The 25,187-nt window shown below is 46.8% G+C and overlaps 1 protein-coding gene across 2 annotated transcripts in view; it reads left to right on the plus strand.

Annotated features, from left to right (window-relative positions):
• Nucleotides 1–25,187, plus strand: part of CD9 (CD9 molecule) — a 192,521-nt gene that overhangs the window by 42,862 nt on the left and 124,472 nt on the right. The gene's annotated exons all lie outside the window — the stretch shown is intronic.

The raw sequence follows: 25,187 nt of genomic DNA on the forward strand, positions 1-25,187 counted from the left end.
GTAAGGTACGAACTGCAAGTTTTTAACTTGCTGGAAACAGGAGGTTACGTCATTTTCAAAGGGCGAATGTAACAAGTAACGGAACAGCTGGCATTTGACTTTTTTTATTTCCATGTGTGGAAAAGTTTGTTTTTGGCAACACTAACAATTCGATTTTCTACTGCGTAGGGGGATTGAAGGCACACAACTGTTTCTCATTTGAAAACTACTAAGGTGACCTTAAAGCGCAAATTAGCTTAACTGCAGGGCACTTTGTCGCCTCTAAAATGCCACTCTTTCCTCCGTGCCGCACACTCTGCCATACCCTCTGCCACACCCTCATTTGATCCCCCCCATCTTTCTTTCCCATTCTTCCTTTATTGGCCTCGGTCCCTCCCACACATCTGCAGTTCTTACAAAAAGCCAATCGGATAGTCGTGGGTCGCTCTCTTCTCGCGGCGGATTTCTGATGTGTGCACCTTCTCCGACTGAACTGATTTTAAATAAACAGACTTTTGTTGTTTGAGCCAGGCCCCAGCAGTTGGGTTGTTTTTAAAACCGTTAACTGGCACGTTAAAACACTTCATTTTATTGTAACGGAAAGCAGCCTAATTTATTATAATATTTTACATTGTTACGCTTTTAGATGTTAGATTAAAACTCGTATGTTGCAACCGTGTCAACCTAGTTCCAAAGCAGTTTTGGGCTGGACACGTATGAACCAAAGACCTGTGTGAAACCCTTTAGTTTGTCATTTAATACAAGTATCAGTGGTGGAAAATTGACTGGCCCTGGTGCAAAATTGCCTTTCTCTGGGGTTAACCGACGGCACACCCACTCCGAAGGGGCAGTCCAGCTGCAGCTCCACCTGTGTTTTGTCCCTCGTTGGGTGCCCAACCCGGTAAGTGCTGAGGACTCCCGATCTGTTTTTGCAGTTTTTTTCTTTTTTCAGTAAAACGCGGTTCGTGTTGGAAACCAGCGCCAAACCCACGGTAAACCTGGAAATAATGCATTTATGAAAAGTAGTCAACATTCAGAACAAAGGAAGGTGTCATTTGCGTAGATTACTGATGGTTTTCTCAAACTAATTATGGAGCTGGAAATAAGTAAGAAAAAAGTAGCAATTGGTGAGTTTTTAATTGCAATTTTTCGCCCTGGCTGCGGATTAACAAAAGTAATCTACAGTTATGGCTGTTGCACTCTGGTCTCAGGAGTTTTTTTTTATAGTAATAAATGTTCTACCATCCTATAGCCCTGCACTTTTTATAATTCTGGTACCCCACGTGTGTCGCTGGGCCTATTGCTTGACGGCAGAGGCCACAGCAAACCACAAAGAGCTGTCCAGATTCTTTCTTTCAAATTCACCAATTCTGGCCATGTAATAGTAATTGGACCAGGGTTTGCCCGCGCCAACGGCAGCCTTAACTCCAGAAATTCCTGAAAATTAGACACCCAGGGGAGGCTATGGGTATGTGATGTGCATGGAACCCACTACACTTTCTTACCAAGAATGCCTTGCATGCATCAAGGTCCACTTGAAAATGGGGTTCCTCTCATCCCAGCAACAGGTCTTGGGCAGCTATACGGTCTCCAATCCCCTGGTCGGTGCACTGGTGTGCGGCTCAGAACCTGTGGCACTTCAGTGGCACGCTGCTCCTGGGCAACAGTCCTCGCTCTTTGTAGTGGTGCACTGGGGCAAAGGCTTTTGCTTCTCATGGCGGCCCTGCTGGCGTACGGGGTCGCTGACAGGCTCCAGGGCAAGTGGTCTTGATTGTCCTGGGTGATGTCCATCACCCAGCAAGGAGATTTGAAGACCTTGTACCAAGGACTGCAGACTTATGGGCAGAAGTCTTGCTGAGCTTCTCAATGTTGATGTACAGCCCCTGATGACTGCTTGACAGTAGATATTTTGGGAGACTCAAGCTCCCCATTTTAGAATTCATTTCCAGACACAAATGTGATTTAGTATGTTTCTCTTTGAAATTTGTGTGGTGGATGTTACTTCCTTTAAAGTGTCCCTTCCTCTGTTCTGTGCTTTGTCCAGGAAGTAGTCCATCACAGTGGGAGCAGATCCAACCTTGATAGCCCTACAACGCAGGCATTTGTTTGGGAAGAGTGCCTAGAGGATTACACCCGAATGTCCGCCTCAGTGATGTATATCTAACAAAGCATCACAAAGGCTACAGCATGGTCTTTACGATTCCTTATCACTTACTGTTGTCCTTATCTCTGCACTGTTGTCCTTATTTGCCCCATCCTCTCCATGAGATGTGACCAGGCCCCACTGACCAGAGACCTTCCCGTAATCAAAGAGCCCCTTTGAAGTGCACAGGAGAGCTGAGCTCTCCCTTCCTCCAATGTTTGCCACATTCCTAAGAGCTGGGTGGGACAATCTACAAATCTGTCTGGGAGGCCTCCTCCACATGCCTCACCAAGGTCCTGGTATTCCAGTATGGAACTCACAGGCCTCCATGTATTGTACTAATCATAGACACACATGCATCCCAACACAAACACACTTGCACTACATGCCAACATGATGTAGGCCGAGGGTGCGTTAAGCACAACCAGCGGAACTGTACAGGACTGGGCCAGTAGGCTCCACTCCAGTGATGCAGGTAAAAAGTCCTGTTTGCACTACTGATCCAGATTACAAAAACACGATATGATGCCACTACCACTCGCGTGCTACTTCACTCTTCATAAAAGCAGCAGCCATGTACCACTGAGAGCATAGCTCTTTTGGCACCCCTCCATGTCTAACAAGACCTCAGTCCATGAGATAAGCCTATGTTATGGTGCACACTCATGATGCATGTGCGCCCATGCCAAAAAATATGAATTAAGGATCCAGATATTGCAGCATGGGCTTCCTAGGCAGGCATGCACGTCTGTCACCATGTAGGAGACTTGTCAGCCCCAACAGGCTTTTACTCACTTGACACCGGTGGACAAGGGAATGTTCCAAAAGTTTTTCTGCCCATCCTAGAGGAGCAGATTTAAGGGTTTACCCAATATGCCCTTTTCTGGGGTGCTGAAAGTCTATTAGAAACCATGAAAAGTATAGCAAAAAAGGGAGTGGGGTGGCCTACTGTGGTCAACAGTGATCATACAGTCTTTCTTTCCTAAGAGTTAGATTGGGGGGGGGGAGGGGGTTAACCCTAACCTGACCTCCTGAAGGAGCAAAAAGCCCAAAGAACAGGGAAAGTAACTTAAAAATATAAAAAAGTGGGGACGGCCCACTCTAGCGTCGCGCTACGCCCCCACCCACATAACGGCCCAAGCAGTCTTTCTGCACCCATGGTTGGGCATGATGTGAGGTGTGGCTGTGGGGGGTGTGACTGGCCCCTGTCTGTGCCCCCTGGGAGGCAGAGAGCCCATAGGATGAGGCCCCAATAGTCTTTTGGAAGAATTTACCCCCACCCCCCAAAACTGCCTCTTCGGGGTCTAGAAAGTCCACTGAATGTCAGGAAGTTGTAGGGGCTGGCCCATCGTGACATTATTCCACACCTAAAGCCCAAACAGTCTTTGTGTTCCTCTGTGGCATGTAGCATGCCCATTCCCATGCAAGCAAGAGGAAATTTGGATTCTTTTGGGTGTAGTTTTGACATGTGCGTAAATGCCAATTTCCTCTCATTGTCATGGTGAACCGCTGCACTAATCATGCTCTGGGTCAACTGGCAACCTTGGAAACTTATGGACTCTGGGTATTTCTGGATCCTAGACACTGGTGAATACAGGGTAATGTGAATTGTGTGTACCCCACTAGGTTTGTATACCCAGAATGCCCTCTAAATCTAAAACTTTGGCTAAAATCACTATTTCCTCACATTTGTGTGAAGGAAAGTACAGCATCTGTGGAGATCCATACATTTGCTACTACCCAGCTGTGCCATACTTTCTATAAAAATAGTACCCCATGACAGTTGTACAGGTACTCCATCTTTTTACCGCTGATCACTTGCAGCTGCACTCAAGCAGAGATTGGGTCTATCCGGCATCTTAAGTTAAATTGTGTCTGAAAAATTGAGACTGCTATATTCAGTTCTGCTGAACTTAGAGGGTAAACGGAAAGATGATATGATATTGGCCTCAAGAAAAGACTGATGTAATATTTGCCTTTTTATAATATCCAGTTTTGAGGGTTATGGCATCTGTGTCTCATTGATCGGAGTATTAATACCAGTAAATTGTGTATGTTTATGATATTTCTATGGTGTCAGCCTAGGCAAAAGACCGTGGAGTGCTGTACGGGATAAAGTCAACAAGTGGTTGAAGAGATAGCTGGGTTGTGGATGGTTAATGCATTCTAACCTGAACCGCAAAATGAACTCTGAACTTAGGTTTTCTAAAAGCACCTTCATATTCACCAAATACTCTATACCTCAATTAGGCAAGTTGTTTGTATTATTAGTGGCGCTGGAATCCAGCCTACAGGCAGTGTAAAAACTGATGTTCCACTCGTCCAGTGTGCCCCAGTGGCATGTGGCAATTAAGGCCACGTTTAAATTGAGATTTGTTTGGAAGCATCTAGGTTTGGGGGGGGGGGATGTTTGTGCAATGTCTGTCCTTGCAGTATCTTGCATACTCTGGTTTTATTATATGTTGGTGGTTTTATTATATGTTGGTGTAGCTATCCAGATTCGTGATTATGTGGTATTGTGTGTTGTAACTGGGAGAGTTATTGGTGTTGTAGTGGCTCTTTTAGCAGGCATACTCCCCTAGTAGGCTACATCTCTGTCAGAAATGACTGAAGTTCGACCCTGCCCTGTTTATTTTTGGAACCGGCTTGTTCACTTCAGTTAGCGGCTAGTTGCCATGAAAAGTCGATGTTGCATCTCCCTGAGACCATGCCTTCACTGATGAGGAGAACATTAAAACTTTCAATATTGTCTCTGCCCTCTAATGTTTGTTGTAGAAATTTTGAGAACTCAAATTTTAGAAATCCTGAATTGGGATCAGTCATTGACTGAATTAAGATAGATGATTGCAGATCTAAGTTTTAGTAAGCAGTATCTTTATAGTGCAATAAAAAGCAAATAAGCCATACTAGACTGGTTTCATGGACATGGCAGTTGTCCAGGTCATTGCTAGTTAGTTTGATTCCATGCAGGTATCTGGTCCTTGAGAACTTTGTTTGCCATAGGATATAAAATGTATTCAGATCCCTCCCCCCTGGAGCTTTTGAAGGGGGTCCAGTTCCATTCTGAGAATATAAATGTAGGCAAGTAGCCTCCTATAATCCACGCTAAGTGGTAGCTTCATGATGTAGGAGTATGAACCGATCTTACTTATGCCACCCATCCTATTCTTCTGATGGGGACTAGGGCCAGCTAGCTCTGAGCTAATCCACAGTTTAACTGGACACTGGTCAAAGACATGACTTCCCAATTGCTACTAATATAATCAGAAATCCAACTGTGACAAAACTGCCTCATAGGCCAATAGATGCCTATAGAGTTTTACAATAACGGTCCACAGATCAAGGAGCATCTTTTTTTAACAAGCCAAGCCACTTCATGTGACACAACCAGAAATCTAGTGGTGCTAAATCCACCTCTTGGAGCAAAACATGTCCAGTGAACTTTACAACCGCATTAGTCCACAAATCATAGAACCTTTTCTTCCGACAAGTCCAATTACTTCATATACAGACCAAGACAAATGGAAGCTTGGTAGTCCCAGCAATGAGGTCAATACCTGACTAGTACAATAATTTAAAATCCGTACGTCTTAAGCATAACACTGTTGCTGTAATAAAGATTACTTATTTGCTTAACCTCGGTAGCAAGTAGACAGAATTATTGCATCTCATTTGATACCTCATCACAGTTGTCATTTGCGATATGTTCCATTCCACGTTCTGCATAATAAAATGAAGTTAAACTGTACACTACATCCAGATAACCTACCATGGAAACTCGTTTTTTTTATTTATTTTTTTATAATGACAAATGCATCACTTAGGAATATTCTAATATACAAACTAGGTAACTTACATGACCGTCCACACTTATGTTTCCTAGTGGCAAGCGGTCCATGATTGTTGCCCCTCCTGATTCCTGAAGCAAAAAAATATGCATTTTGTCAACCAATATATAATGGCATATATCCTAATAACACACCCCATAAATGTATCGCCAGCTTTTGATTAACTCAACATTAATCTTATGTGCAGGCTGTGAATTTCCCATAAGAAAAACATGTCGCTTGTAAATTGTTCACCACTGGACATCAAAGTAAATGATATTTTAGGAGACATGCCGTATCGGTGGCTGGCCGGGGCTGCTCCATTTGAGTGCATCTCATGTGTAAATCTGCCTTATCACTAGTACGTGTGGCAGTTCATCGCATTACCCTGCAGTATACAACCTAACTGCAATACAAAGTGTACAGCATAACCATGTTTTAACATTGCCGATTATTCCCACTTAGAAGTGCAGTAATCTCCTTATTATGCGAAGACTACCAAACCTTACCCTGCTAATGTAGTTGTGAAGTAGCAGTGTATAGCCTAAACATCCTCACGTATTGGTTGTAATATTGATGGCTATTCCCACATAGAATTCCTGTTATCTACATTTAATCTAACGCTACCAAACTATGCAAAACTAATGTAGTGTTGAAGTAACATTTATGATAAAGCATACTCTCCGCATGTGAGCCGGGTGTCAACCTGCCATAGCTTTTTCTTGCCTTGATTATGCCCAATCACATCATGAGCAATATCTTAAGAGGTAGCTTCAAACTAACTAAACTATGGTTATACCATAATCGTACCATGGACATGTTCACAAAAGATCTTGCATCCAGTGTTAATGGCGGTGAAATCCCAGTTGGTGTGGCATGTGTACCGAAGTGTTCACACTAACTGGCCAGCTGGAATAGACAGTTTATGCTTTCCCATAACTGATAACATAAACACATTCCGAAAAGAACTTTCAGACCTTATCTTGAAAGACCAACCGTACATAATGGCAAGATCATGATAAAAATGCAACTTGTATTTAAGTGTTCATATTATCAAAAAGATTTTACACTATGTATCATAAGAAGGGGAACCCCTCATGGAGATAAGATCACAACAGATACACCTTGCGTGTGACCATGCTGTCAGATACTCAAAAACGACAAATTCCAAAGTATCTACCACTGATATGGTGGCAGAGTAACCCATGTAAGAAGTAGGTGTGCTCTCAGAATCTAAGCTGGGCACCATCTTTCATTGGGTTATAGGAGTCCTGGCCACACCCTCTATCATTCTAAGCAACAACTTCGAGAAAGTACAAGTAAACATGTTCGAGCAGGCTCCATGTGCTTTTGCGAACATCTTAACAATGAACTTCTCCCACAACTGTTTTTTATGGTTTCCAAGATTTTTGGGGCAGCTGCATTGATTCGGGACAATGTTGACAGAAAAATAGACCAATCCTGATAGGAAGCTAGTTTGCAGTAGCCAGCTCGACCTATGCAAACTGCTGTAATCTCAGCAAAAAATCTAGACTTATTTGATTTCTGTTTGCCCTACTTTGCTTAAGACTGTCCCCTTGCTATCCCATCGTTTTTGGTCCTTCGGATTTTAAGGGAGGTTAGCGCACTTCTCCCTCTATCCCCACAAAAAGCAGCAGTTCAATCTCTTATCAATTTGGTTACAGGAATTCTCTTTACATAGGCCTGCCAATATCCTTCTTACCATTTGCAGATAATTCAAAACGCAGCTGCCTGTTTTACCTTGAACCTTCTCCCTGTATGTCAGTAGCCCATTATTTCAAGGTCCTTTTATTGGTTTCCGGTTTGTAAACCTAGTCTTTTAAGTTCTTTGCCTAGCACGGCCGTGAAAGTCCTCGCGATGACGCGCTCTGTGCGAAGTACGCGAGGGATGCGCACGCAGCATTGGAGAGGCGGAGCGAGGTGCGCGCGTGCTTGTGTGCGTAACAGCAAGCTGGTGGCCGGAAAAAGCCTGTGGGTAGCATTTTGAAAACCCGCTTACTAAATGTCGCGCCAGAGCAGCGCATGCGCTGGCTCCGACGAGACCTAAAAATTACCTCGACAAAGCAGCAAAACCTTTGCAAAAGTGAAATGGGACACTTCAAGCGTTTTGAGAAGGGAACGTTGCAAAACCTTACTGGTGTTTCAAAATCAAGACATGACACACCAATAGGTAAGATGTTGTTCATAAAGAACTATTTGAAACCATGTTGGCCACTAAAGCCACTACATGCCTAAGCAGTGAAGGATGGATTTTCTGGGGAGAATGTTGATCTGCAAGAGAAGCCTTTTAGATGGCAGCCAACCATAGCAAACAGCTTGTTGGTGCTATTTTTTGTGCTCGGTGGAAAATATGTTGTACTGTTACATTAACAGAATCGTGGCCTACTCTTGAGTGCCTGTATTACTTTTTATTTAGGAGAGTATCCCTTAAAGGACAGATGTCCATGGCTGCTTTGGCATCTCTTCCATTCATTGCCCTTTCTTCTGAGACCCATTCGCCAATGAAAGGCTCCAGGACGATAACTGCTGCCTAAATGTAAATTGGTTTGTGGTCCTCCGCGTGGGTGGGAAAGCAACATCAAAGTTGTAAATTCTTGCTTATTTTTGGCAGTATCTAAGGAAAAGCAAAGTGGAAATGAGCTTTGGCAAATACACTGATAGTTTTGTCATGCTTTTTGCAAGACTGTTTTGGGGAAACTGTCCCTCGTCAATAAAATACATTGGCTAAAATCAAAAATATTTTTGGTCTCAAAAAGCACACGTTGCCGTAATCTTCCCTGGCACTGGCGGGAACTACTTTGTGGCTGTGCTCCTGATGAATGGGCACAATACCGTTGGTCACAAGGAAATTGGGCAATAGCTGAAGTGGGCTGACCCACTGCCCCATGCCATAAGCTGGTGTGGGTGAAATAGAATGCTAATGGAGCAATAACGGACCAATGGACGAAGAGGCCTTACTGAAAGTATTAAAGATCTATTTTTGGGAACATCAAAAGATCTTGGTTAACACCAGACCTAAAATGGGAGCAGTCGGTAGAGAAGCTTTGCATTGTGGACTAAAAATGTGTTTTTAACACGTTCAGCTTGCTAAATACTGATTCAAGATTGTACACTTTAACTGAACAGCACATACTTTGAGGTGGTGTGAAGTGCCTTTTGCCTGTTTGCCGATGGAAGAGTTTATTTAGAAAAATGGGAGTGGTGCTCTGAGAGAGCTTCCATCTGTTGCAAATCTGTAATTTGGCAGACTAAACCACTCGGCAGCCGGGTTGTGCAGATGTGCACTAAAAATAATAGCTGGGTTTTGAAATGCAATGGAAAGTTGGACTGTAATTTCTTTTGGAGGCTATATTTTCAAGGCGCATTTTTCAGTTATATTTTTAAAGCAGAAGTTATCGTCCCAGTGCTGCGGCGTGCTGCATATCTTTTATTTTCCGCCTCCCTCCCCCACCGGGAGGAAAGCCAATTGTGTGGCGTGTTTTAATTTTTCACAGCTAAGAATTGCCAAACTGGCTATTGCGCTCCTATCTGGAAGTCAGGAGCTATAAGGAGTGTGAAGGGCATTTGCTGCCCGCATAAGTTAACGTTAATGTCTGCGTTCGAAGTCCTTGTCACTCTGCGCCTTCTGACAGGGCTCCTCTCTACGTTCTATAGAGGGCGCTAGTGTGCAGCCGAGCTGCTGTGGTAAAGCTGCATTTCTCAAGGTAGTTCCGCTCACGGGCTGTTGCTTGGCGTTCATTGCTGCTTCTTGCAGTCCATTGCCTAAATACAGTGTCCATTCACGCAGAGGCGAGAGCATATGACGAACTAGTGAACTTGTGATCAAAACGCACTGGGGGCCCTGGTGAGGTGTGCGAAGCGGCGTTGTTGGTCTACTTGTATCGAAGGCCGCACTAGATGTGTCCTGTGAATGTGACTTGTCAATTGGCTTAAAACCTAAATGTGTGGTGGGAAAACGCGTTGAGGATGTTAACAGATTGTGAGAGTGTTGCTTTCTCTCTCATATGTTCACATTGCAGGCATGTTACTACTATCCCACACACAATAACATTCAGCGTTTATTTTAGCGGTATTGCAGCAGTCCTACAATCAGGTCGATTCCTATTGGAATCGTCTTTACCCTCCTCTATTGGGTCCCAATCGTTCCTCACTCTCTGAGGCAGTATATAACTTGCTAGACTCGCACCCGCTGCAGATAAAATCTCATTTTTTCTTATCGCCTTTAGGCTATCCCCCTGCTTGGTTGAAGTAATAAAGGCCTCGTCGTGCACAACTCTTGCTGGTCTCTGACAGAATACCCCTGGTATCGCAGGAAATGGGCCCTGGTGGTTTACATTTTTTTTTTTTTTTAATTATTTTTTTTAATTGGGTCTAGTGTTAACCAAGACCTTTTTGATTTTATGAATACATACAAACGATATACATCTGCTGGTCTATAGTTGCTGTGTCATTTACATTTTTTTTTCTACCCACCATAGAACGGAGGTTTGGGGCAGCCCACTTAAATCTATGGCTTCCTTCACTGTGGGTAACCAAATTCTAGGTGCTAAATAGACAATTAGCTAATTATACAATGGGGAAGGAAAACAGGAGGGATTTGTGGCATGTTTCTCAAGTCAATAAAGATGCGAGCTTCTTAAAACGAGATGCAGGGGGTCTTAGTCCCCTTTTGCTCTTCGAGGTAAAGGTACATGATTTCCCAAATTAAATGAGATTAGTCATGTAGTTATGTTGGGTGTTTGAGCGCAAACCTAGCTTTGGAGCAGCGTTTGGTGCATCGCCGGTAGTCAGAGTTGTCCATTGAATCTGTGGGCAGTCATCATTTGGACCTTTTTCCGTCTGTTAATCTGTTCATTGGGAAGGCAGCCAATGGTGCATGCAAGGTGTTGTCCCCCTCAAGCTTGGAGCTTGCGAGCTCCGCAAGCAATTCCTTGGCAATCCTGATGTGGGGGGGATTTTTCATCATATGCTCAGTTGGTAGTTGCCCACACTGACGGCAGTGCTCTGTGCCAAAGGTGTCTGAGATATTAAATGAGGGTGTTTCTGGAAGTGGTGCGGGCTCTGTAGGATGCAACTGGGGCTGAAAGGAGCTCTTCAGTTTATAGCTGATGTGACCCATTCACTTTGAGAGCTTTCATTTTTGATCTGTTTCAAATGGGACATGTACTTGTGTTTGCTTTGTCACACAAGCATCCTACATTGCGTACAGAGGCTTGTTGTGATTTTTTTTTTTTGTAATTTTTTTTTTTTTTTTACCAGTTTGTGGATTTTTATTTTATTTTAGTGACTGTGCGACTTGGAAAATGGGCACTGTCCCACTAAAGCAGTTGGAGAAATGTTGAGGGGCAAAGAGGGCTGACGGATCTTGTATGTGTGCACCAGTTTGTGGACCAGCCACCAGAATAAAGGGAATGCAGAGGGTCTGACCGAGTAAAGGCTGATGGAGTGGTAATTGAAGTTGCTGGATCTCTCTTGGGCCCTATCGTTTAACTGACTACAGCACACACCGGCATAAAATACTAACTGGGACAGCTGGTGCAAAGACTACAGCAAATACGTCCGTTTCTTCAAATGACCCTGCAAAGTGGATTACCTACAACCAGTGCTTAGAAATGTAAAGCAGTAGACGAACATGTTGTATAGTGTAACCTATAGATGGGGAGCAACGGGAACAAGGCTGGAGCAGTGGGCCAGCAGTAGAAGGTGTGGTTCCCACCTATTCTTAGAGCTCCAGGAATGTTGCTAGCAACTTGTGCTGAATGTGTGCAGACAGCCGGCACCCTAGATCATGCTTGAATGGTGCCCTACTCTGGTGTTGCAGTACAGTCGAAATCCATTTGTATCACGGCATACACAATTACTATACTCTGCCATAAGAACCTTCTGTTGTACGGTGGCAAGAGGCACTTTAGACTTGAAGAAACCGTGTATTGATGGCCCAGCACAGGTTTTGCTTCTCTAAAGCAGAAGATGACATTTCTGAGCAACTTTATCCTGGTGTGTACCAGGAGGAATTCTATGTAACTAATTGCTGCTAAGTTTCACAATAGGTAGTATATAGAAAGATTTCTATGTGTCTTTCAGTGCTATGTAAGAATTTCCAAGATCAGCCATAATAGTCCCCTAGACAGGAAGTTTTGATTTACCCCTGAGAAACCAATTCCCCGTGGAATGTGTGTGTGTGCGTGTGTTTGTCTATAGATGGAATTGGGGTTTGGATTTGATTGTAAACATGACCTTTGCTCCTTACAAAAGGCAAGTTTTGAATCTAAATTGGTACCCAAAACCTGACGGGATAGAGAAGTTTGATTTATTAAGTAATTGGCTACTGAAGACTACTGTGCTCATAACAGTCTAAAATGAAGTGTGTATTGTGTCAGTGTGCGCCTATCGTAGCTAAAGTAAAATATACAGTTTAAAATTCTGAAAGTGATTTTTGTATATCCATAACATTTTCTACATCCGTTTATTTTAGCAGTAAACAATTTACAAGCATTGTTTAAAAATTGTTGAGAGCTTCATTTTACTGCACTAGGATAATGGGTGTGATGTTGGGATCTGTTTGCACAGTTGGTCTAAACAAGTCGGAAAATACCATATTCTTATTTGATGGAAGAACGGATAGTTGTGTTTGCCTCATTAGGCCTCTCCTCTTTTGGCAAAACGTACAGAGTACAGAGGGGTGAGAGGAATATCCCTCTTCGACCTCCCGCTCAGTAATTGAATATCACACAAAGAAGAGGGATAAAAACAAGTTTCGTGAAGACCAATAAGTGTGTGGGAGATGCACCAATTTTGTAAAACTGCCCTCACACACAGCAAGCTGTGTCATGCTTCATCATAGGGCTTCTACTACACCTCCGCGCCAGCCAAACGCATGGAGGTGGAGCAATAGGGGAGGGGGAAAAAACGAATACAACATACACAATAATGTGGAACCAAAGGTGAGTTGAAGGTGCCGAACCAGTGATATAAAACCAATACTGGGAAAACCTTATTCCAATTTTAATATTAGGTGCCCAGTATGGAGTTAAAGATCAAGAAACGTGGGTGATAGGTTTGGAGAGCTTATAATGACCTTACCAAAAATGTACTGTGGGCTTTGAGCCCGCCCAAAGCTTTCCATTGAACTGCTGTCATGTCACTCTCCTGATTCTTATTCTATAGTTTTTCTTCTTCTTTTTGTGTCTAACTTCCTTTGAGCATAGATTATTTACCACCCTGTTGATTGACTTGTACTTCCACTGCTCCCGTTCAGAGAACTTTTTTTTTTTTGGTTTTTTTGTTATGGCACTCTGAGTATGCATGAGTGTGACAGCTCGCAGCCTCATGTAATGCTTCCCCCTCCAAACACTGCTCTGCTCCATGCTGCTTCTTTATTGCTTTCCCCAGGCCTCAGCCCACCTTGTGTTTTTTTTTTTTTTTTTTTCTTCACGGCTTCCCCAGGCCCAGCCTCAAGCTGCTCCTTTGTTGCTCCAGTGCTCTCAATTCAAATATAAAAGTGCAGGTACTCTTTATTTGGATGAATCTGTCTGTTCCTTAGATGTGCAGGTACTCTCCTATTAAATACATTGGAGAACGGCTGAGAAGTGCTGGTACTCTCCCCTTCAAATACAGAAGTGCAGGTACTCTAAAAGGTATTTTTTTTTTTTTTTTTTTTGGCAGAGATGTTTGAAGAAAAAAAAAAATAGGAGAGGCCTGGGACTGTCGTTTGCTTCATATCTGTTCTTCAGTGCTAAAAATTGCATTCACACCATTAAACATTTTTTATGAACTGAGCAAAGTGATGCCAGTCATGTTAAATCTGTTAAAAAATAAAAAGTACGCTTGCGTCGTTCTCTAGGCTCAGCATGCGTGATGACCAATGCACATCCACTTCATCAATTGTGTGTAAACCTACAGAATGCTGAAGTTTAATTGTTTTGCCTCAGCGTGTTTCTTTTTCTGAAATACTGTGTTGCTTTTTGCCGATGCAGCTTACTTCGCAGTAGCAATGCCTGTAGGTCAATAAAACGAGACGTGGTGTTGGCATTTCCAGTGCTTGTTATATTTAGTCACTAGCCTTAGCTTATACACCTTGTAAAAATCCGCATTCAGTCCCTTTTAATCCTGACTTGTAGGAAGGATTGCACCGATGGGACCTGCCTTCAAACTCCTTTGGAAAGGATGCTGGTGATGTGCGTAAGCTTTTCCTGCATCATTTCAATGGCTTGCGTCCCCTTTTTGTGAAGGAGTCTGCTTTTATTATGCTTTCTCCTCATTGTTTAGTCCTCTTTAATGTTCCTAGTCATGCCTTATTGTTAATTTGCATATGGCTCTTTACCTCCATTTCCACCCAATCTGTTTCATGGCTGGTCTGTAATAAGTTTTCTTTCTCTTAGCAAATCCTTTAACCATAGGAAAACTATTTGGCATCTGAATAAGACTTTATTGCGACAGTGAAGCACGTAGTCTAGTTCATTGTATGTTTGAAATGGTCTAGGTTTTAAAAAATGTGATCTAAATGACACTCGTATTTAGACCGTTCTCAGCTGTGACCATGGGCCCTATCATGCTGGTTGAACCGCCACCGACCGGTGGTGGTCTGACCGGCCATCTCTCTGACTGCCAGATTACAATGCCAGCAGTCGGACCCTAAATGGTTTGGGAGGTAAGACCGCCGCTTCCAACTGGATCAGTGATCCCATAGGGGCGGTGGTCGGAATTGCAATCCCAAATTAAGGCAGTGCTGAGGCAGGCATCACAGTCGGAATTGCAATCTCCTTTTCCGACAACCTTTTTCATGTTGGAAAAACCGCCCTGAGAAGGTGGTTGGAAACAGATTTTGTGGGCCCCATCCATCGTGGGCCACTGTAAAATGGCCCCGGGGCACAGATAGCCTACCCACGCACCTCCATGCATTGTGTGCCATGCACCACAGGGTGCGTGGTGGTGCGGACAGTGCTTCTTAACACTGGCCCTTTTCCTGGGCCGCAGCACAAGCCGCCATATCGAGGAGCAGTTTGTGACCCCCAAGCCCGGCGGTCGCATCGTAATTGGGCGGTCGGACCGCCAACTGATTGACGGGTGTTCTCCTGACTGCTGCGATAGCAGTCGGATGTCCGATTGGTAATTAGGGCCCATGTCTCCCTCCACTCCACCGTTGCATCTGTTGTCTCCACACATTCACTTGTTTCTTCATACATTTTTGTATTTGTTAAAATAGATCTATGAACTCCAGACCTATGCCAATGGCTAGGAGCGTAAAATAGCTGTGAACGTGTGTGCCCAGAGTTAGCATTTGCAGGTTACAGTCCCATTCGGGGAATCCAGTGTTTTAGCCTTTGAGTGCTCATAAAATGCGTAACATTGAGTGAAGTATTAACTCCTTTTATAAGTGCCTTGTGACATTTCAGTTCCTAAGATGTGCTGGTCCCTGTAATCAATTTATTGCAGTTTCTAGGAGCCGAGTGAGCTGCGCTCTTTGAAATCACTCACATGGTGTATGTTCATTCCCATGCAATGTCGCGAACCCAAAAAGTTAGTAGCATTGTTCAGGTCCCTTGGAATTATTTAATGAAGCTTGGCATGTGATGACATAATTGTGCTTTTTTTTTTTAACTGTTGAAGCAAAAAATGGTTGCATGGTTTAGTTAACTGTAAAGTGAGGAAGTGGAGTAACATCGATTTCTGTTCCCATCCTTAAATGACACTTCACAAATTGCCCCTCTAGCATGCGGTGTGCGACCCCCAATATCAGAATATCATTGTCAGACTATCCTCTGACATAAATGTTGTGCGCAAAATGTGCTTTTATAAATGCATCGCCCCATTGAAGTTATTAATAGAAAACCTGCACCCAATGAGATGTTAGTTTTGTAGACTGTGTATTTGTCCGCTGGTATTATGGCACACAGGCCGGGCCCGCCTGCGGTTCATGCTCCCTGGCCCGGGGTCCGCGTTCTTAATGTTGGCTTCCTTCTTAATGAATATGAAAAAGATTTGACGTGGAATGGGGGGTCTTTTTTCTGCGCTTATGTTGGCCTCCGATGAGAGTTGTGGGAGGGACGGGTGATGTCATGGAGGGGGGTGGGGGTGTTCGTAATGGCCGTTGGTATTGGCTACACCTATAGTTGGTATTCTGCTAAAGACTAACTGTGTGCAACACAGGCAGGGGGAGAATTCTGTGACTGGATAGACAACGCCCCCCCCCCCCCCCCACATTTTGGGTGTATCCTCTCCAGATAGCCTGAGCCCCAGTTGTGTCTTGAATCTGATTGATGTGTCGATCACGTATATGTCAGAAATACCAAGGCAATGCTTGGGGTTCGAGTTACAAGCCCGGCACTACAGCCTCACAAAGGTTGAACTGGTTAGGATTGTGCCACATGTAGGTAGTACTATGTGGCATGGCGAGAATCGTGAACATGTTGCGTACACTAAAGCCAGCCCTGGCAGCAGGCAGCTGCGTCCGTTGGCCTCTCCTGGACATAGAACAACCATTTCGTAATTAAAGTGTCGGGCTGCCTCTGTTTGATGTGGGGCCGGGCTGCTTGTTTGTGTGCGGTGCGGTCGGACTCCGCCCAGGGCGTCGCCGGCGGAGGGGCGCTCCCGCCTTCCTTGAAAGGCTGCAGAGGCGAAGCGCCATCAGGGCATGTTTTATGCGGAGTGGCAAATATTTGCACATAATATGGCTAGATGGTTCAGATAGATAATAGTTGTTGCTGGGGATTTTTGCGGCTACAAATTTGGACTCTGGCAGCACCACCTCATACTTCCATTCATTCGAAGTCCGTAAATTGAATGCCACTAAATCAGTGCTTTAAGTGGGGGAAAAATAAGTGCAGGTACTCCTTAAAATAGGTGAGGCAAGTGGGCGGGGCTAGGGCCATCTCTGATCATAGTAATGACGTCTGTACCAGTTGCAGCACATATTAAAATAAATGAGAAATGCGTTTATGTAAAACAAAAACAATTTTTTTTTTTTTTTAATCATTACACAAAATGAGTCATGATGGCACTTTCATCCGAATGGTCGCTGCATACCTGATTGACAGCGCAGGGTCTGTCTAGAGTAGGCCTGGGCTAAAATTCCATTCCGCTCGCGGAAATTGCGGAAATTTGACATTTCCGCGGAGAGCGACGAAAATGTCAATATCCGCAATCCGCATTTTACTGGAATTTTTTTGCTTGCTCGCGCTGTAAAATAATACATTCTCGCGTGTGCGCGATCGCCTTACCCGAATTCCCGCGTTCGCCGACAAGTTTTCCCGATCCGGTCGCGTTCTCCACGAGATGTTGGATTGTTGGGTCGCCGTTTGCGCTGTCTCGCGACAGTTCACGCCCTCAGTAACGTCATTCGTCGCGCGATCACGTCTTTCTTCTCGCGATCATGCGAGACAAGTGAAAACAAGATGGCCGCGCCTGCGAGCAACCGCATGGATAAGTTGGCAAGCCGCGACCACGCAGAAAATACCGCGAACGGGCGGGGAAAACTTCCGCATCTTCGCGATATTTCCACGTATTAGCGGAGATTTTTAACATTTTCGTGATAATTTGCGAAAGTGAATTCTGCAAATTCCGCCCACCCCTAGTCTAGAGACCCTGTCCTGTTAATCACAGCGTGACACTAGTCCTCTCAACCCCGTACAGTTTGGGGACATTCAAATGGACGCTGCTGGAATCTTCACCAGCAACACTGCAAAAGGCTACTTCAGCCGAGTTAATTGCAAGCTCCACTGAAGCAGAGTCGCCTCTGTCCTGGAGGAGAAACCTAACCTGAGCCTGCCGTGGTTCAGGGTACCGGTACTCTCCCTGGCTACATAGAAGTAGCGGTAATGACGGCAAAAAAAATCTGAAGTGCCGGTACTCAGTACCGGTGAGTGCCGGCCCATTTTAAAGCAGCAACTAAAGCGCGTAAAAGTAACACTTTTTTTTTCTAGTGCATAAGAAGACAAGTTGGGTAAGGAGAGCTATATAGGACCACTCGGTGCCGGGAAACCCCTTCGCGTAGCTGTGCGCTTATTTCAATTCAAATTTCACATTTTCTGAACCTCCCGAACACCAAACTTATCGTGCAATGTGTAATGGATAAGAGGCTGCCCGCGCACGTGTAATCAGCGCTGCGGCCGCAATAAACACATGGGACACTTGTTGGACTCTCGGCGTGGTCCCGACTGCCTTCCCGCGGGCCACGCCCCTTTATTGCTGGCGCGTGACGACACGCGCCCGCGCTAGAGAAATACCTCTGCGGGTAGACTGCACCGCTACCCCGCGTTGGAGAACACTACATTCCTTCTAACCTTTATTAAACAAAACAAACAGTGATCATGTAGATCTGTTACCAGTCACTAGAATTCCAGTCCCAGGTCCGTCACACCATGAAGTCGGCCAGCCGGGAGGATGGAGCCGGGTTTCTTCTCGGGCCATATCTGGAGTGCTCTCCCCGTGATGATGGGGTCATCCCCTGCAAGACTTCGCTCCCAGGGGATCTCACCGGGGAACTTGGCAGACCTCCGACTGGTGTTCCCGGAAGTGAAGGGGCGCCCTGGTCAGATAGGTTCTCATCTTCGGTGGGGGTCGTCCCTTGATCACCATCTGGGCCTTCCTCCGCTGTCGAATGACGTGGTCTGGCGTCCAGGTTTTCTGACAATTGCAGGTCCGGAGTTCCAGCGTGCACCTTTTTGAAGAAAGAGCTGTTGCGTGTGACTTCCTCGGTTCCACTTCTGGCTGTTATCATGGTGCTGGTTCGGCGGATGACTGTCCAGGGCCTATGTTCAAATGGAAGCCGGAATTTGCTCCCAGGGTACCTGTCCTTGACATGGACTCTGTCTCTCACTTGAATGGCTGACATTCGGGCTTGTCGGTCGGTGCTGGCCTGGTCATTTGAGCTGGTCCTGTTGGCTAGGACCTTTCCAGCGTCAATCTGAGACGGGGTCCAGCTTGGGTGATGCGGGATGGTGTCTCGCACTACTCTGCCCATGCTTGCCGGTCCTGGAGCTGCCTCGGTCATGAGATGGGGCGTCAAACGGTATTCTCTCAAGAAACTGTATATGGCCCTCTCGAGCGGTGATCCATCGGCATTCGCGATGCGTGTTACTTTGTTGAGTACGCATGAACCTCTCTACTTCCCCATTTGCTTGAGGCCAGCACGGGGTCACTTTTCGGTGCTGAATCCCCCAGGCCTTGAAATAGTCAGCAAACTCTTGCCCATGGAAGGGTGGGCCATTGTCTGTCTTCACCACTTGGAATATTCCGTGGATGGCGATGGTCTTCTCGAATTTTGTAACGTCCTCCGTGGCTGTCTGACTTCCCACGATCTCAATCTCTGGGTACTTCGTGTAGTCATCGATTACCACTAGGGCATAGTGTCCATCGGGGAGGTGCCCAAAGTCCACACCCACCCGCTCCCATGGCTGTTGGTGGTTTTCTTCAGTGATAACTGGGTGTGGGTGATCCGGTTGGCCCGATACCTGGCACCACAAGCCTGTTCTGACTGTTTGTTCAACCAGTGGGTCCATCCCTGGGAACCACACCTTGGCCCTCAGCCGACTCTTCGTCTTCACCATGCCTTGATGTCCTCGGTGTGCGAGATCCACCGCTTGTTGAGCCAGACTTGATGGGATCACCAGTCGCGGGCCGCGGAGCAGACCACCATTGCTGTCAACCGAAAGTTCATTCTTGACCCGCACAATGGACTCCAGGACGGTCTTTGCTTGCGGCGTTCGTCTGGCCATGGTGGACTGAATGGGGCGCCAGTCATTCGATTGGACTGCCATTGGGGCCAGTTGCAGGCATTCATCACTCCGGGTGGCTTCTACAATAGCCTCAAGACTCATGGGAAGTGGTTGGGATCTTTCCGATACGAGTCGGACATATTCCTCTGTGTCTTCGGCATCCTCTTCCGCTTTGGTGGCCACTCTGGGATACCTCTCAAGATAGTCCGCTGGATTGGATGAGCCTGGTTTGTATTCCACTCGATAGTCATACTCCTGTAGTTGAAGGATCCATTTTTCAATCCTCGGTGGAGGCTTGGACGCTGACCCTTGAAACAGGGGGATGAGAGGTTTGTGGTCTGTGGACACTGTGAATGGATGGCCGTAGACGTGGAAATGTTGACAGGCTCAGTGGATGGCGATCGCTTCTCGCTCTATTTGCGAGTATCTCTGTTCTGTGTCCGTCAGGGAACGGCTCGCATATGCGATCGGGCCCACTCTCCATTTTCTTGAAATTGTGTGAGCACAGCTCCTAGCCCATATGGACTAGCGTCCACAGCGACATTGGTGGATCGGGTCGGGTCAAAGTATGATAGTGTTGTTTCTGCCGACAGGGCTGCCTTGGTATCCTTGAAAGCTTGTTCATGTTCGGGGCCCCACTGCCATGTGGTGGTGGATTTCGTCAGTTCTCTGAGGGGCTTTGTGAGGTTAGACAAATCCGGGACAAACCGCCCGCAAAAGTTCACCATCCCTAGGAAACTTCTTATTTCCGAAATGTTGGAGGGTGCTGGGGCTTCCTGTACATCTCGCACCTTGTCGGGGTCCGGGGCAACTCCTTGGTCGGAGAATGTGTAGCCAAAGAAGCTGATCTTGCTCTTTAAGAACTGGCACTTCTCTCTGTGTAGGGTCAGTCCGGATTCTTTGTTCCTCTGTAGGACCCCACGAAGTCTCCGGTGGTGATCTTCTCTGGACGATGCGTATACGAGTAGGTAGTCGCTTACGTTCAAGACTCCTGGTAGCCCGCTAAGGACTTAACGGATGGTGTTTTGGAATACCTCTGCAGCACTTGAGATCCCGAAATTGAGGTGTCGGTAGCGCCTGAGGCAGACGTGCGTAGAGAATGTGGTGATGTAGCGAGAGTCCGGTTTAGTGGCAGTTGGTGATAGTCGGACCGGAGGTCCATCTTTGAAAACCATTTTGCGCTGTTCAGTTCTCCCAAGATGTCGTCATGGTGGGGGTTAGGTGACGTTCCCTTTTCACCGCGGCGTTTGGGAGGCACAGGTCAATGCAGATGCGGACCTGCCCTGGCTGTTTCGGTTTCCGTGCCACTACAATCGGGGACACCCATGGGGTGGGTCCACTGACCTTTTCTATAATCCCTTGTTTCTCCAGTGCCTCCAGCTCTTCTTCGACCTTCTTGCGCAAGTGGAACGCAATGCGCCTGTGCCTCAGCGCCACCAGTTGGACTGGCGGGTCAATGTGGAGAGAGACTGCCTTCCCTTTCAGGCATCTGATGCCTTTGAAGACGTCTTCGAACTCCTCCATGATGGACTCCAGTTCCTCCTCTTGTACTGCCATGGCGAATGATATCCGCCTTAGCTCTTCTGCTGATTGTCCGCTTATCAGCATACCACTTCCTTCTGTAGTCACATACACTGTGGTCGGGATCTTGAGGTCTTGGTGCCTCAGCTCGGTCTTGAAACAACCCAGGAGCAGGATAGGTGTCTTTTGTCCGTAGGCGAATACCCTAATCCTTGCTTTGCATAATGGTGGACGTGGACTTAGTTGATTATACACATTGGCAGCCATTAGCTCGATCGAAGCCCCCGTGTCTATGGTGGCTCTCGCATCCTGGTGGTGGATCTTGATTCTGCACCTTGGAAGTCGTCGTCTCTTCCGTCGTGGCTGATCTACTACGAATACGTAGTGGACTGGGTAGTCTCCCGTGTCATCATCCACTGTCCCGCTCTTCAGCCACTGTCTGTGCTGCCTCTTTCCATGATTTTGTAGACCGGCATACCGCCGCGAAGTGGTTCATCCACCCACAGGCATTGCACTTCTTCCCTCTCGCCGGGCCGTTTTGTATGCGATGGGGTGTGCCTCCGCAGTAGCCGCATCCCTTTGTCCTGTCTTGCTGTCTTCTCCCTGTGTTTTGGCGCGCTTTTGGCCTCACCACATTCGCCGTTTCCACCGCGTTGACCTGCTCCGTCTTGACAGGGCGGTGAAGGGCCTCCTCCATTTGGGATGCTCTGGCTTTGACCAGCCCAGGGTGAGGATGTCCGCTAGAGACTTGCCATCCTCCTGAAGAATGTTTACTCTGAGTTTGGAGGAGTAGCACCCTTGTATTATCTGACCTCTGATTTCTTCCTGTTCGTCACGAAATCCGCACGTGCTGGCCAGTTCTTTCAAGCGCCCGTGGAACGCGTCTAACGATTCCTCCGCCTCTTGCTTGGCCTGGCGAAAGATGAATCTTTCGTAGTCCCTATTCGCCATCGGCTCTAAGTGCGCATTTCGGGCATTGAGAAGCGTGACATACGTTTTGGGTGTGGCCTCCACCAGGGTCTTGTGGATGTCTTTGCCTCCGAGGTGGAGGAGTAGGGCTCTGCGCCTGTCCCGGGCTATGCCCGCCCCTTCAAAGTAGATCTGGAGGCGATCGGTCCAGTCTCTCCATCACGGAGCAAGGGATGAGGGCCCCATCCACCTCAAAGGGCTCAATGGCGGGGATCGACGCCATCTTGGTGCAGACTCAGTCACACCTCGCGGCACGTGCACTGCTTACCTCCTGGGCACAATAGCAGCAGCCTGGCCGAGGGCGATGAAGATGCTGTCAAGGTCCTCTCCTGTGGCCTGTATGTCCTATGCCTCACCATAGTTTCCTCCTAATCCAAGATGCTGGGGCACACTCATCCGTGGGCTCCACCGGGTGTGCAGGAAAGACCTCCCTTCCCTCCAGGCACTCTCGGGGCTGCAGGGCTTTCCTTGGATGCAGCAGACTCGCCTGGGGGCACACAGCAGGCCAGCTCAGGCCAGGCAGCACTTTGTGGGTCCAGGGACTTGATCAAAGGCTCACTAGTCACCAGACGTTTAGGCTCATTAATTTTCACTGCATGGGGCCGTTTCAGCCCCTCGTCGCCAGTGTAATGGATAAGAGGCCGCTCGCGCACGTGTAATCAGCGCTGCGGCCGCAACAAACACATGGGACACTTGTTGGACTCTCAACGTGGTCCCGCGGGCCACGCCCCTTTATAGCTGGCGCGTGACGACACGCGCCAGCGAAATACCTCCGCGGGTAGACTGCACCGCTTCCTCGCGTTGGTAGAACACTACACAATGTTGCCTCTCATTTCTGTGAGAAGTGAAACATTGTTACGAGTGGAAGGTTTCTCGCTACAGTGTCAGCCATTTTAGTCCCTTCCTTGTATCCTTGCCTGTTGGCAACAGACCCAGCCTCCCCAAAGGAGAAGATATTAATGTTCATGTCGTGTTTGCTCCGTTTCCTCTTTGTCCGCTCTCCAGTGCACTCTTTATTTAGTGAACGCCAATAAATGTCCTGGAGACAACAGCCTCTTTCACGTTATTTAATCTGTAAACATGTAGCTATCGTGTTTACATATTCCGGGTCTGTGGCCGGATTTATACTTTTCCGCCTAAGACACGACGGTTTGTGCTCTATTGCTTAAGCGCGCTCTTTAATGTGGAGTTACGGACTGTTTTATTTTATTCCTCCATGTTTCCTTATATTTTTATCTGACAGCATTGACCCCAAGCCCTGCAGGGTTGTCGTCAGAGCAGTGATGGGCTGCTGACCCCCATGCAGCCCTTACCCAGACATGGAGCCCGCCAAGCTGCTTCTATGTTCCCTCGAGCGCCCCGGGCCTCGCGTCTTTTCTGGCACGTGTCCTAGCAGCCCGTGATCTCCCAGCTTTAGTTCAGCCTCGTCACTACTACAGGACAATAATGACACTGCGCCACCACCTTGCAAAGCCAGTGAGAGGATGGTAGGGAGGTCGGGTGTGTGGGGTGCTGCAGGAATGCGTAGCTTCCTGAAAATGCTCCGCTTCTATGCGCGCTCTGAAACCGGAGGGTCCATGGCTGTGAATCCAGCACTCGACTCGCATCTACCAGGTCCTCTTCTCCCTTTGCAGGTCCTCTTCTCCCTTCACAACACCATAGTCATGTGGCAGCAGGAATAGATGTCCCCACCTCTTGTTGCTCCCCAGCCTTCCAGCAGCTGATATGAGGTTGTTATGGCCTTATTGGAGGGGTACGAAGAGTTCACACCCCTGCTCCACCCTAACCCTCCTGTTGAAGGTGTGTGAAGGACCAGACGCCGAAGAAAGTGATCTTAGCCTTTTAGTAGACCTGCTTACACTCATTCTCCAGGGCCTCTTCTGCAGCCTCTAACCTGTTTCGCAAAGGCAGTCCCAGGGCCACGAAGAGGAAGATGGGGGTAGCTTTGCTACCTCTGTCGAGCGCCAGGTCCTGTCCTTGGATGACGTTCCTTTTAAGGCCTGGCTTCGAGCAGGCTTCAGGTGTATCACCAGCCTTGTGTTTTTATTTTTTTTAAATTACATTGTAATTTTCTATAGCACTTGCTGCCCCAATGGATGGTAGGATTTGTAGAGCTTGCAGCTACTGCGAGAGTGTCCCGTCACTAGGCTAAATGTCCAGTAAGGAATATGGCATCTAGTCATGGAATAGGTAGGTTTTTTTTGTTTGAGGAATATTTTTTTTATCTGCAATGCATTTGAGGGAGAGCTGAAGAGTGTTCCAGTACCTAGCCACCAGGACTGAGCAGGCAGACCCACCTCACCCTTGTGTGGGTGTTGCAAAGTCATCCTGTGCCCTAGGCACCCCCCACATTTTTGCTGACTGGAACTGGTGGTAACTGACTGACTGATCCTGGGCTCTGTTTAACCGGGCCCGGGGCAAGTGCCAAGCTAAAAGGAACACAGAATACAGTTAAGACACCCAACATATACTAGGGTATACTGTGGTATGGTGGGGTACCTCTGACATTGGCATAACCTACCACATAAGCCCCTAATATATAATAGGGCAGGGGTTTGAAACTACCTAGAAGTCCCCAGTATCCTGGGGCATGGCAGTTTAGAGGCCAGCAGATTGTCTGCACCAGCATGTGTGCAGTGCCGAAGCCTGAGGTCAGTTTAAAAGCAGCACTGGTTGCCAGGACTGCTTTTAAACCTTAAATTCTGCCCAAACTCGACTTTGGGGGTAAGGGCACTTAAAAATGAAAAGCCTACAATGTTTTTGCATATTAAGGACCCCCTGGGTCGAGGGGTCAGTTATCTATAAGGTACGCCCTTATAAAATGAGTTTTTATATGCCTGGGTAAAGTGAAATTTTACATTTCACTCCCCATATTGTATTAAAGAGCTGCTCAAATTCGACTTTGATGCTAGAAGAACTGGGTAAGAAGACTGCAATATTTCTGCAGATTTATAACCCCTAAAGTCTCCCTTAGTTGCACAGGAGGTGGGGGTCCTGTAGAAATTGGGGAAA

This window comes from Triturus cristatus, chromosome 4_1 (genome assembly GCF_964204655.1).
Source record: "Triturus cristatus chromosome 4_1, aTriCri1.1, whole genome shotgun sequence".
NCBI classification, from domain to species: domain Eukaryota; kingdom Metazoa; phylum Chordata; class Amphibia; order Caudata; family Salamandridae; genus Triturus; species Triturus cristatus.